We start from the raw sequence: 14360 nt of genomic DNA on the forward strand, positions 1-14360 counted from the left end.
TTTTTTTTATTGTATTGTTGTAGTTTAAGGAGTATTTTAGATACAATTAATTAGAAGTTATTTATATCTAGAAGTATCTGGTTAAAAAAGTCCCTCAGTGGTGCAAATGGTTTGCTTAGGCTACAAAACTAGAGGCTGGTGGTTCGAATCCAACCATCATTGCTGTGGAAGAAAAGACCTGGCAATCTCCTCCCATAAAGATTGTAGCCAAGAAAACTCTATGGAGCAGTTCTATGCCATAACTCATGGGGATGCCCTGAGTCAGAATCAACCTGATGGCAAACACCAGCAACCTATCTGGGAAAAAATATTTTAAAATGTGGCATTGGGGGGAGTCTGGTCAAACACAAAGGGAGGAAAAAAAGCATGTTGGCTGCAGTCTCTTTATTGCTATATTTCTTCAGGTACTGGTATTGCAGTGTCTACAGGATTTTGAAGATAAATGTGCGTGCCCTCAGATTTCATGTCTAACAAAGCTGTCTCACATGCATGAAGCCAACTGAAAAATATTGTGAGGATTGTAACTACCCAGAAAATATATTATTTATAATACAATTTATTCCATCAGCCCAATCAGATAATCACAGTGGAAAACTCCAGAAAGGGAAGTCCAGGCTTTAAAGCACTCTGTCTGTCCTCTTGACACCAAACTCAGAAAGCAAAATTAGATAGTTTTGCAAGTGCTAGCTTAGTTGTTCTTCATCTGTTTGCTTTACAGTTTCAGAAAATGTCTACTGTTGTTGTTGTGTGCCATCGAGTTGATTTCAACTCATAGAGACCCCATGTGACAAAGTAGAATTGCCCCTTGGGGTTTTCTTGCCTGTGATCTTTATGGGAGCAGATCACCAGGTCTTTCTCCTGCAGAGCTGCTGTGTGGGCGGCAACCTTTCGGTTAGCAGCTGAGCACTTAACCATTGTGCCACTATCCTAGAGGATATCCATTAACAAGTCAGATGGACAATTATGTGAAATCTGATGACATTTAAAGAACAAATATAAACACCTGTTGTTCTATTCCTATATTTGCTAAACAGTGTCTAAAATAGTTGTATTGTTTTTATTTTCGAACTCTATTCTCTGGCTTTGGTGGTTCAGTAGTAGAATTCTCTCCTTCCATGTGGGGGATCCTGGTTGAATTCCCAGCCAATGCACCTCATGTGCATCCACCGCCCATCTGTCAGTGGAGGCTTGCATGTAGCTATGATGCTGAACAGGTTTTGGGGTGGTGGCGGGAGGCCTGGTGGCGCAGTGGTTAAAAGCTCAGCTTTAACCAAAAGATTGGCAGTTCGAATCCACCAGTCACTCCTTGGAAACCCTATGGTGCAGTTCTATTCTGTCCTATAGGGTCACTATGAGTCGGAATCGACTCAACTCGATAACAATGGGTTTGGTGTTTTGGTTTGGTCCAGACTAACACAGACTAGGAAGAAAAGTCCTGATTATCTACTTCCGAAAACCCTATGGAACATAACAGGTTGATCCGCAAGGGATCATGGGAATGGTACAGGACCAGGCAGCATTTTGTTCGTGGAGTTGTGTGTGGAATCGCTGAGTCATGGTGACTCAATGACAGCTAACAAAAACATTCTCTGGAACACATGCGCCTCAGAGGTCATGCAAGTCAAATTCCAAACTTTAAACTTGAATGAATACAAAATGTGCATTTATATGTATTGTATGCTAAAATTTAGCTTATTAGAGTCCCCACCCTCCATATGCTATCTTGGGGAATGACCTCAGAGTAAGCTAAGAATTCTTCTGCTTCCCCCACCCTCATTCATCTAAACTTCTAAATGTACTGCTGCCAGGGAAAGGTGGTGCCTCTGCAAGCATCCGTTTACAATGTGGGCGTTTGCATGTTTGCTCACACAAGCCGTATAAACTGGGAAACTTTAGCATACATGCTGAAGAACGCACGCTGGACCACATTCATTTTCTGACCCTGTGTAGCCAAGTGTGGCCCATCACATTGGAGTTACATCATATTTTAGGTGTTTTTACCACTTACTATGGAGTCCCTGGCTGGTACAAATTGTTAGTGTGCTCAGTGGCTAACCAAAATGTTGGTGGTTCTAGTTCACCCAGAGGTGCCTTGGAAGAAAGACCTGGCTATCTATTTCCCAACAAACAAGCCAGTGAAAATCCTATGGTGCGTAATTCTACTCTGACACATGTGGGGTCACCATGAGTTGGAGTTGACTCAACAGCAGCTGCCTTCGTTTTCTTTTGGTTTTAGCACTTGCTGTAACTCTTAGATGCTCCTTGTTCGACTTGTATATTCTTTTGAAGGAATATGAAAGTAGATGGAATTTGTGAAATCAACTTTGAAACAAACAAAAAAAAATCGGACAACTCCACTTTTTATTCTCTGTATCATTTTGATTCAAGAACGTCTTGAGATTAGAAGGCCAGATGTTTGAAAATAAAACAGGCAGCAGAAGTGTTGGGAAAGTGTATGTGACCTTGTTATTTGTGGTGCTCTTTGCCTTTGGAGGCAGGTGAATCTTCAACAGGATTTTATGTTTGCTCAGTGCAAACAGTCATGATGCTCTGATGGCCTTTAGTATTGGGAGACGAGTGTAAGGTGCAAATCCAGAGAGTCTAAGCAAGCTATGCTTGTCTTAAAAAAAAAAAAAAAAAGAAAGAGAGAGAGAAAGCTAGGCTTAGGAGATGGGCAGGGAAAGAAGGCAAAGAGGGAAGGACTTAACCTGAAAGGCTGGAGGAGCTCAGTAAGGCTTGAGGAGAGAGAGAAAGATTGAGAAAGAGTGAGAAAGAGATTAAGAGATAGAGAGAGTGAGAGAGATTAAGAGAGAGAAATTGAAAGAGAGTGAGATATTGAGAGAGGAGAGAGATTAAGAGAGAGAGAGGGAGAAGGAGAGATTGAGAGGGAGAATGAGAGAGATTAAGAGAGAGAGGGAGAGGGAGAGACTGAGAGACGGGAAGAGATTAAGAAAGAGAGAGAGAGAAAAATTGACATTGAGAGAGAGAAGACTGGCAGAAGAAGAGCGTAGGGCGTGGGGATGTGAATGAACAAGGCTTATCAGAAGTTCTTGCTGTGTGGTCTGCAGCGTGAATCCACTTTTCCTGAAGCCTTCAGTGAAATGTACACAATTTACCAAAGCGTTCGGACCTGGCTTTTATTGGGGAGGTGGGAGGAGGGAGGAAGAGCACAGAAAAATTAGAGACCTATCTTCCAGGTGGGATAATGACAAGAAAGCACAGGTACTTGCCCAAAGCACCCTGGTTATACTGGGGTTACATGAAGGCAACAATTAATTAGATGAGAATTCAGATTTGCTCCACACTATGAGACAAAACTAAAAGACAGAAATAATTTAGATGCTGAGATTGATAAGACCTTAACAAAATACGCAAAATCCCTGATTGTGATTTTAGTATTTATTAGAATTTCTGCAGTCTTCTCAGTGTTTGAATTTACACCTAAATATTACTAATTTTAATTTCTAAAGAAGACGTAGACTGATGAAATATCTCTTTTTACTGTTTTATGCCTTGGGGTTCCACATAAAATTCAGTAGAAAACAGGATTCTGCTGGTTAAAAAAAAGTTTTCAAACCACCGTTTTACAAAATTTGGGCACTATATAAGAAAATAATAATGTTTTCCTCCTCAAAGCAAAGAAGCAGAGAGAAGTACAAGGGCTGTTTTTATCCACAAGGAACATGAGAAACAATTTTCTGAAACTTTAAATCTTATATTGAATAGACACAGTTGCTGAATTTTCTTAAATGAGACTTATAATCAGACAATAATACAAACGACCTGGCACCGAACTACTCTTCATGCCATCTCTCTCTGCGTGCAAAGGTGTTACCTATTCAGGGTACAGAATAGTCTTCACTTGTATTAATTCTTTGTATAAGAAGGTCCGTTTATGCATGTTATTGTTAGGTGCCATCTACTTGGTTCTGATTCATAGCAACCCTAGGTACAACAAAATGAACTACTGCCCGGTGCTGTGCCATCCTCATAATCCTCGCTATGTTTGAACTCATTGTTGCAGCCACTGTGTCAATCCATCTCATTGAGAGTCTTCCTCTTTTTTGCCGACCCTCTACTTTACCAAGCATCCAGGGACTGGTCTCTCCTGATAATCTGTCCAAACTATATGAGACGAAGTATTGCCATGCTTGCTTCCAAGGAGCACTCTGGTTGTTCTTCTTTCAAGACAGATTTGTCCATTCTTCTGGCAGTCCATGGTATATTCAATATTCTTCACCAACACCATAATTCAAAGACATCAATTCTTCTTCAGCTTCCGTATTCATTGTCCAGTTTTCACATGCATATGAGGCAATTGAAAACACCATGGCTTGGGTCAAGCACACGTTCGTTCTCAAGGTGACATCTTTGCTTTTTAACACTTTAAAGTGGTCTTTTGCAGAAGACTTGCCCAATTCAATGAGTCGTTTGATTTCTTGACTGCTGCTTCCATGGGTGTTGATTGTGGATCCAAGTAAAATGAAATCCTGGACAGCTTCAATCTTTTTTACCTTTTAACATGATGTTGCTTATTGGCCCAGTTGTGAGGATTTTTGTTTTCTGTATGTTGAGGTGCAATCCATACTGAAGGCTGTAGTCTTTGATCTTCATCAGTAAGTGCATCAAGTCCTCTTTGCTTCAGTTTTCAGCAAGCAAAGTTGTGTCATACCATCTCTTTAAAGTATTGAAAAGCAAAAATGTCACTTTGAGGATTAAAGTGTGCATGACCCAAGCCATGACGTTCTCAATCATTCCCAGGCATGTGAAAGCTGAACAGTACAAAAAGAAGACCATAGAATTGACAAATTATGGTGTTGATGAAAAATATTGAATTGGACTGTCAGAAGAAAGAATAAATCTCTCCTGGAGGAAGTACAGACAGAATTCTCCTTAGAAGTGAGGATGGCAAGATTTTGTCTTACTTGTTTTGGACATATCATCAGAAGGGACCAATCCCTGGAGAAGGACATCATGCTTGGTAAAGTAGAGGGTCAGCGAAAAAGAGGGGGAGACCCTCAATGACATGGATTGATACAGTGGCTACAACAATGGGCTCAAATATAACTACTATTGGGAGGATGGTGCAGGACCAGACAACATTTTGCTCTGTTATACATAAGGTCGTTATGAGCTGAAGCTCTCTCAAAGGCATCCAACAGCGACATAACAACAATTTATACATACACGCTTGAATATGAAAAAGGGACTTAAAAATGCATGAATGAATCTATCCTGGAAGTATTTATTGGGCACCTGGTGCTAGTGACTAAAGTTCTATAACAGGTCTATTTCCTTATCTCACACAGCTAACAGTCTAACATGGAGGTCAGGGGGTTGAGAGAGCTAGAATGGCAGCTGCCGTACTTTTGAAAATATAGGGACAAAATGAGAGTACTGGGGTTTTGCTCTATTTATGGGGGCAGAAATATAGATGATTTTTATTTTCTTTTTTAAGATTTCCTGGACTTACAAAAGTTTCTGCTATAAGCATGTACTGTTTTCCTTAACAATCGCAATATATATTTTAAAAACAGTATACATAATTGTCTATATTCCATATGTTAAAAATTTTTATAAAGGCAAGAGTTAAAATGGCTTCCCTGGACCAAGAGCCCAACAAATATTAGTCACAAGGTCATTTACGAGAAACAACAACTTTATGCAGAATCAATAATTAGGGAAGTTTTTTTCTTATCAGCATGAGTTATCATGAGTTATAGATACTGAATAAGGATGAATTAGCAACACTCATCCCAATCAAGATAAACCAGCTTAGCATTCAGTGACCAACTTTCCCAAAACAAAAGGAAAAGTAAGTGTGATTAACCAATCAAAGCACAGGGCAAGATAGTTACTCATCTAAGTTTTAAAAAAAACATTGTAACCGTAAACTCGAGCCCTCTCACCATTTTCAATCTGAGGTGCTCCCTGTTCATGAACAGTTTCTCACTCAATAAACCTCGTTAACTCTAACTGACTCATGGGTCAAATTTTTCTTTTTAACATTTAGAACCACATCCACATAAAATATAGCTTGAATCAGCCATCTGAGGAGCCCTGGTGGTGCAGTGCTTAAAGCACTTGTCTTCTGAACAGAAGGTCAGTGGTTCAAACCTACCAGCCACTCAGGTTCTCTATGAGTCAGAATCAACTCCACAACAACGGGTTTGGTTTTTATCTGCCATTTGGGATATCAAGTCAGATAATCGGCTAGTCTGGTTTCAGGTCTTGGGAAGTCAGCTCAGAAGTACCTGGGCTGTGGATACTAGTAAAGGAATTCACAGTATTCTCCTGGCCTTCTTTACCATGTAGGGAAATGCCATTGCATCCTGAGGAGGAACTGCCTTGGTCAATACTGCATTCCCAGCACTTAGCACAGTACAAAAAATATTTGCTGAATGCGTTAAAAGATAATTTTTCTTAAAAAAGGTAGAATCCTAACTCACATACAGATATAAAAATGAATATGTGTTAAAAGAATTTATTTTACTCGTGTGATATGAGAGAAACAACAGCAACAACAACAAAACTAGCTGCCATGAACTCAATTCCAAAGCATAGGGAACCTCTGTTTCAGAATAGAACTGCGCTTCATAGAGTTTTCAGTAGCTATGATCTTTCGAAAGTAGATCATCAGGACTTTCTTCCCAGGCACCTCTGAATGGGTTCGATGTTGTAACAAGTTCAAAGGAAAAGCCAAAACACCACAACTTTATATCTAGTGAAAGGATTTTTAGATGAATTGCAAAAAGAGAAAAAATCTTTTTTTTTTTTTTCCAAAGGAGGTAGGAAATCGATTAAAATTACTATCAGGTAGGACATCATTTACATATCAATCAGCAACCTACAAACTACAAAGGGTTGCAAAATAGCTCAGAGAACATGAACAGGAGTAGAATCTGATAACCCAGAAGGATATGCTACAGGCGATGCATAGTCTTCCATTGAAACGCAAATTTTCTTACTATAAATGCATGAATCGCTGGTGTCATCTTGACATGCAGTAGAGAGAACGTTAATCAATAGAAATACCTTGAAGTCAAATCCTAGGTATGAAGATACCAATTACCACTTTTAAGACAAAGAACTGTGTTCCCAGGTTGTGTTTGTGTCCTGACTAATCTGTGAAGACATGGGTGCTGGGCTTGTAGTCAGTCTTATGTCCCTGTGGCTGTAGGGGACATTGACAGGGCAAACTCTGCCCTGGGGATTTTGATCACATACTGTGAACATTTCTACTCAAAGCAGGCTTATCTACAGCAACATGCTACTTCCGAATGATACCTTTATTTGTTAGAATTCATAGGGAGCCCTGACTTCTGCTTCCAATGTGCTCACTTTACAAGCCAAAACAAGTCCCCAAGCTCTTATCCATAACTGCTGGAGCAGCAGCCACAGGAAGCCCAGCCCCGACTGTGATATTTCTACCACCTGAATGATTACCTGGCATGAGAGTTCCACATTTAGGCGGCAGTTTGCCACTGCACATTGACAGTGTGACTGGTCCAGAGAGGAAGGAACTCAGCCCTGCTCAGCACCTGCTCATTCTGCTAGGCGTGAAAGCTCTTTTCTGGCAGGGAGGGGAGTGGTTCTGAGTTGAGTTTGTTTGGAAATAAAAAGGCTAATGTTATTCTCTGTGGGTGAAATTCAGTAGCATTCCTGTTCAAAATAAGGAAACATCCCAAACTTCCTTTCATTAAATGAGTAAAAAGTGCAAGACACTGGGCTAGGGGTTTATATATAATAATCTGATCATTATAACAAAATGAGAGCTTAGGGTCCATTCATCCACCCATCCATTCACTCATCTGCGCATCCATCTACCCAACCAGCCATTCATACACTCACCCACCCATCCACCCATCCACCCATCCACCCATCCACCCATCCATCCACCCACCCACCCATCCATCCATCCATCCACCCACCCATCCATCCATCCATCCATCCATTCATCCATTCATCCTTTCATCCATTCATCCATCCATTCATGTTTACTGAATGCTATTCTACAGAACAAAAATTGTGCCAGGCATGCAGCAAGATGAGCAAAACTGACACCATGTCTGTGGTCAATAGAACTAAATCACTTCATCAACAAATCCCATTGGCTTTATGTTTAACATATATCCATCCTCTGACCACTTCTCACCACCCATTGCTGCCACCTTGATGTAGCAATCACCATCTGTATTCCAGCAATGGCCTCTAACTACTTTCTGTCCTCTAATCTAGTCCCTCTGTGTCTGTTTCTAAAAGAATAGTTAAACTGATTCTTTAAGAAGTAGATATCATCTCCCTGCTATGCTTAAAACCCTGTAACAACGGCTTCATTTCACTCAAAGGAAAACCCAAGTCTTTAGTGAGAACTGTGAGAGCCTCGCTACCTTGGCCTGCCTTGTCCTCTCTGATCTTGTTTCCTATTCCTCTCCCTCCCGCCCCCTACTCAATTTAATGGAGGCACTCTGGACTTCTTGTTGAGTTTCCTTCAACATCTAAGATGTGGACCTGTCCTAGAGCTTTTGCATGGACTCTGTCCTTGCCTCCTTTTCCTGGGCTGCTCTTCCTCCAGATAACAACATGGCTAGCTCCCTCTCCTCTTCTATACTTCACTCAGTTGTCCCTTTTCAATGAGGACTTTCAAACAACAACCTTCACCCTATCCTGGCACTCCTAATTCCCTTTACCCAGATCAACTTTATCGTTTTGTCCATTCTAGATGAGTTCTTATTTAAAATGTGTCTCTTTTTCATTGTTACATGCCCTCTAGTTTATCCTTACTCATGGTGACCCCATGTGTTACAGAGTAGAACAGCCCCATAGGGTTTTCTTCGCTATAATCTTTATGGAAGCAGATCATCAAGACCTTTTCTCACACAGCCTCTGGGTGGGTTCAGAACCACCAACTTTCAGTTAGAAGCCAAATACTTAACCATTGCAATACCAGGTCTCCTTAAGCTCCATAAAGACAGGGGTATTTGTCTCTTTTGTTCCCTGATGTATCCCAGATGTCGCTACAAAGCCCAAAGCATGGTAGAACGCAATAGTTCATCGTTAAATAAGTAAATGGAACAAGTGAAGAGAGTTAAGCTATCACAGAAGTCATTACCTGGTGGGGATTTCACTACAGAGAGGATATTTGGAAAGGTCTGGCGATAATTTTAGAGCCCTGGTGGTGCAGTGGTTAAAAGTTTGGCTGCTAACCAAAAGGTCAGCGGTTCTAACCCACCAGCCACTCCTTGAAAACCCTATGGGACAGTTCTACTCTGTCCTATAGAGTCACTATGAGTCAGAATTGACTCAATGGCAATGGGTTTTTTTGGGTTTGGAGATAATTTTGCTTGTCACAACTGGAGAGTACTACTGGTATCTAGTGGGTGGAGGCCAGAGATGCTGCTAAACATCCAACAGTGCCCAGGAAGGTGTCCAATAACAAAGAATTATCTGTCCCCAAATGCTACTAGTCCAAGGTTGATAAACTCTGAGGTAGTAGTTATAACATATTTTTAAAAATCAACTTAAATGAGGTAAATTTTAAGTACCATAAAATGCACCCATTTTAAGGTCAGAGTTTGAAGAAATGTTACCAATATATACACCCCTATAATGACTGCTCCATTTCAGATATATATTTCCATCTCCCTAAAACATAATCTTATCCTCTTTGTAGCCAATACCTCCCTCTCCCCAGACAACCATTGATCTGATCGTTATCAGCATAGCTTAGTTTTCCCACTCTAGGACTTCACAGAAATAAAATCACGTATGTTCTCTTTGGGGTTTGGCTTCTTTTGCTCTAAATAACGTGGTTGAGATTCATCTATACAATTATATATTAGTAGTTTATTAATTGTTATTGCTGAGTAGTATTTCATTGTATAAATACATGTTGTTTGTTTATCCATTCTCCTGCTGATGGACATTGAATTGTTTCAAGGTTTTGGATATTAAGAATAAAGTTGTTCTGAACATTCGTAGAAATCATTTTTGTGGATATAGGTTTTTACTTCTCTTGCACAAATACCCAAGGGAGGAATTGCAGGGTCATAGGATAGATTTGGAGTCCCTCAGTGGTACAAATGGTTAACATGCTTGGCTGCCCACTAAAAGGTTGGAGGTTCAGTCCACCCAGAAGTGCCTTGGAAAAAAGGCCTGTTGATCTACTTCTGAAAAATTAGCCATTGAAAACCCGATGGAGTACAGCTCTACTCTGACACACAAGGGGTCACCATGAGTCAAAATCAACCTGACGGAAACTGCTTTTAGTAACATTTTACATTCCCACTAACAATCTATAAGAGTTCTTGTTTCTCTTCCTCCCTAACACTTGAAATCGCTCACCATGTTAATTTTAGCCATTCAAGAGGGTGTAAAATGGTATTTTATTGTGGTTTTAAATTGCATTTCCTGATGACTAATAATATTGAGAAACTTTTCATGTGCTTATTGGCCATTTCTTTGGCTTCTTTTTTGAAGTGTCTGTTGACGTTTTTGCCCATTTTCATAGGGTGTTTAACCTTTTATTATTTAGTTGTAAAATATTTTAAATAATCTAGGTATGATTTCTTTATCACATATATGTTTTGAAATATTTTCTCACAGTCTATGGCTTGTCTTTACTTTCCTAATGGTGTCTTTTGAAAAAAAAAGTTTTTAATTTTGATAAGCCCAATTTATTTATTTTTTCTAGTTTGTGCTTTTTGTATCTTATCTAAGCATTATTTTCTTAGGTGCAGTGGTTAAGCGCACAGCTGCTTACTAAAAGTTTGACAGTTTGAACCTACCCAGCAACTCCACGGGAGAAAGACCTGGTGATCTGTTCCTGTAAAGATTACATCCTAGGAAACCCTATGAGCAACTCTACTCTGTCACATGGTGTCGCTATAAGTCTAAAATCAATTCAATGGCCCCTAATAAAAACACCAAGGTCACAAGAGTCATGTGTTATGTTTTATTCTAGGAATTTTCTTGGTTTAGCTTTACATTTAGGTCTATGACACATTTCGAGGTAATTGTATTAGCAGTTTGTGTTCATTTTTCTCCCATAGACATATTCAGTTGTTCCAGCACCATTTGTTGACAACATTTTCCTTTCTCCATTGAATTTTCTTGGCACCTTTGTTGAAAATCAGTTGGCTGGGTTTATTTCTAAATACTGTACTCTGTTACATTCATCTATATGTTTATCCTTATGCAGATACTACTCTCACTGCTAGGTGGAATAAGTAGATCCCACTCTACCAACACCAAACTGCTGGGAAAAATCAAATTAATTCAGCTCAGTTGCAGCACTTCTTTCTCTGGTCCTAACCACCTAGAGCTAGGTAAGACCTCACAAGTTAAAGGGCACAGTCTTCCAGACTGCCAAGTCTGCCCAAGACTGCAGATGCCAGCTGCAAGCTTGGTGTCCCCATGGCACCATCACTTTTGATGTGCTGGCTATAAATTTGGAATATCAGCCTCTACCCTCTACCCTCTCAGGATACCAGCCATGAGCTTGGGGGTCCTTAGACTCCTCGCGTCTGACCTGCTTTGAGTTTGATAATTTGTTGCAGTGACTCACAGAACTTACAAAAACTGCTATATTTATGATTACAGTTCTATTATAGGAAAAAGTATATAAATGAAAAAATGCATAGGGCAAGGTCTGGAAGGGTTCCCAAGTTGGAGCTTCCATGTTCCCAAAAAAGATGTGTTACCCTCCCACGTGCATTTTGTCTTTCACCAACAAGTAAGCCCATGGGGCTTCCTTGTCCAGAACCTTTATTATGCCTCATTATGTAGCCATAACGGAGAAAATATTGAAGTTGTCAAGGATTTCATTTTACTTGGATCCACAATCAATGCCCATGGAAGCAGCAGTCAAGAAATCAAACTACGAATTGCATTTGGCAAATCTGTTGCAAAAGATCTCTTTAAGTGTTAAAAAGCAAAGATGTCCCTTTGAGGACTAAGGTGTGCCTGACCCAAGCCATGATATTTAAACTGCGTCATATGCATACAAAAGCTGGACAATGAATAAGGAAGACCGAAAAAGAACTGATGCCTTTGAATTACAGTGTTGGCGAAGAATATTGACTATACCATGGACTGCCAGAAGAACAAACAATTCTGTCCTGGAAGAAGTATAGCCAGAGTGCTCCTTAGAAGCGAGTATGGCAAGACTTTGTCTCACGTGCTTTGGATATGTTATTAGGAGGGACCAGTCCCTGGAGAAGAACATCATGCTTAGTAAAGTAGAGGGTCAGTGAAAAAGAGGAAGACCCTCAACAAGATGGATTGACACAGTGGCTGCAACAATGGGCTCAAATATAGTAACGATTGTGAGGATGGCGCTGGACTGGGCAGCATTTCGTTCTGTCATACATAGGGTCACTTTGAGTTAGAACTGATGGGACCTAACAACAATAACAGCAACAATTTTCCATCATTTTACTTTTCATCCTTAATTCAATTTATAACCCCTTTATACTTTTGTCATATATTTTACTTCCACATTTGTTATGAACTCCATAAGGTATTGTTATATTTTTGCTCTAAATAGTCAATTAACTTTTAAAGAGATTAGGAAAAATTTTACTTATGTTCCCTTACCTATTTACCATTTCCAGTGCTCTTTATTTCTTCCTGTAAATTTTTATGTGATATCATTTCCCTTCAATCTGGAAAACCACCATAGCTTTTTTTTTTTTTTTTTGTGGTAAGGGGAAAGAAAAAAACTTCTCTCAGCTTCTTCCTGTATGAAAATGTTTTTATTTCACCTTCAAATTTGAAAGTTATTTTTTTCTGACATATAATTTTAAGTTGACACTTTCATTCTTTTAACACTCTAAACAAGTCATTCCATTGTCTTTTGTCCTTTACTATAATTATAATTATTATTTTAATATTTGTCACGTTGTGTCTGGCTTATTTCACTTGCATAATGTCTTCAAAGTGCATTCATGTTGTAGCATATATTAGAACTTCACTCCTTTTTGTCAGAATAATATTCCATTGCGTGTATTTACCACATTTTGTTTACCCATTCATCTGTTGATGAACTCTTGGATTGTTTCCACATTTTGCCATTGTGAATAATGCTGCAGTGAACATGAATGTACAAGTATCTATATGAGTTCCTGCTTTCAGTTCTTTTGAGTATATACGCAAGAGTGAAATTGATGGATCATACGGTAATTCTATGTTTAACTTTTCGAAGAACCACCAAACTGTTTTCCACAACGGTTGCACCATTTTACTTTCCCTCCAGCAGTTTATGAGGGTTTCAATTTCTCCACATCTTCACCAACACTTGTTACTTCCTTTTCTTTTTTTAAATTTTAAAATCACAGTCTTTCTAGTGGGTATGAAGTGGTACATTATTGTGGTTTTGATTTGTAGTTCTCTAGTGACAAATGATAGGAGCCCAGGTGGCGCAGTGATTAAAGGGCTCTGCTGCTACCCTAGAGGTTGGCTATTCAAACCTGCCAGCCACTCCATGGGAGAAATACGTGGCAGTCTGCTTCCATAAAGATTTACAGCCTTGAAAACCGTATGGGGCAGTTCTACTCTGTCCTATAGGGTGGCTATGAGTTTACATCAACTCAATGGCAGTGGACTGGTTTTTTGTTTTTTAACAGACGCATGATGTTGAGGATCTTTGCATGTGTTTATTGGCCATTTCTACATATTCTTTGCAGAAATGTCTATTCAAGTTCTTTACCCAGTTTTTAATTGGTTGTTTATCTTTTTGTTGTTGAGTCACAGGAGTTTTTTATATATCCGACATAGTAAACCCTTACCACATACATGATTTGCAAATATTTTCTCCCATTTGTAAGTTTTCTTTTCACTTTCTTGATGTCTTTGATGAAGTAGTTCCTATTATTTATGCTGAGAAGTCAGTTCTCTTCTCCTTTTCCTTGTTCTTCTCTCTATCATGTGACTTTTTCACTAGCTGCTTTTAAGATTTCTCTTCATCTCTGGTTTACAGAGGTTTGCTATCATGTGCCTATATGTGGTTTTCTTTATATTTATCCCACTTGGGATTTCCTGAGATTCATGGTTCTCTGGGTTGCTACTTTACATCAAATATAGAACATTTTCAGCCACTTCTTCTTGAAATAAATTTTCTTCCCCTCTCTCTTTCTCTTCTGTTTCAAACCAAGGAAGTGGCAGGTGTACAGGACAGGACTCAGGAGAAGGAGTGGCACAATGGGGGAAATGAAACTGAGAATCTAGTTGGAGAGTAGAGGATGAATGTGGAATGATCAAAAGTATGTAAATTCTGTGCTGTTCAGTACAGTAGCTACTGGCCAACTGTGGTGACTGAGCACTTAAAATGTGGCTGAGACAGACTGACATTTGTTATAAGA

This window comes from Trichechus manatus, unplaced genomic scaffold, assembly GCF_000243295.1.
Source record: "Trichechus manatus latirostris isolate Lorelei unplaced genomic scaffold, TriManLat1.0 scaffold00133, whole genome shotgun sequence".
In the NCBI taxonomy this organism is placed as follows: Eukaryota; Metazoa; Chordata; class Mammalia; order Sirenia; family Trichechidae; genus Trichechus; species Trichechus manatus.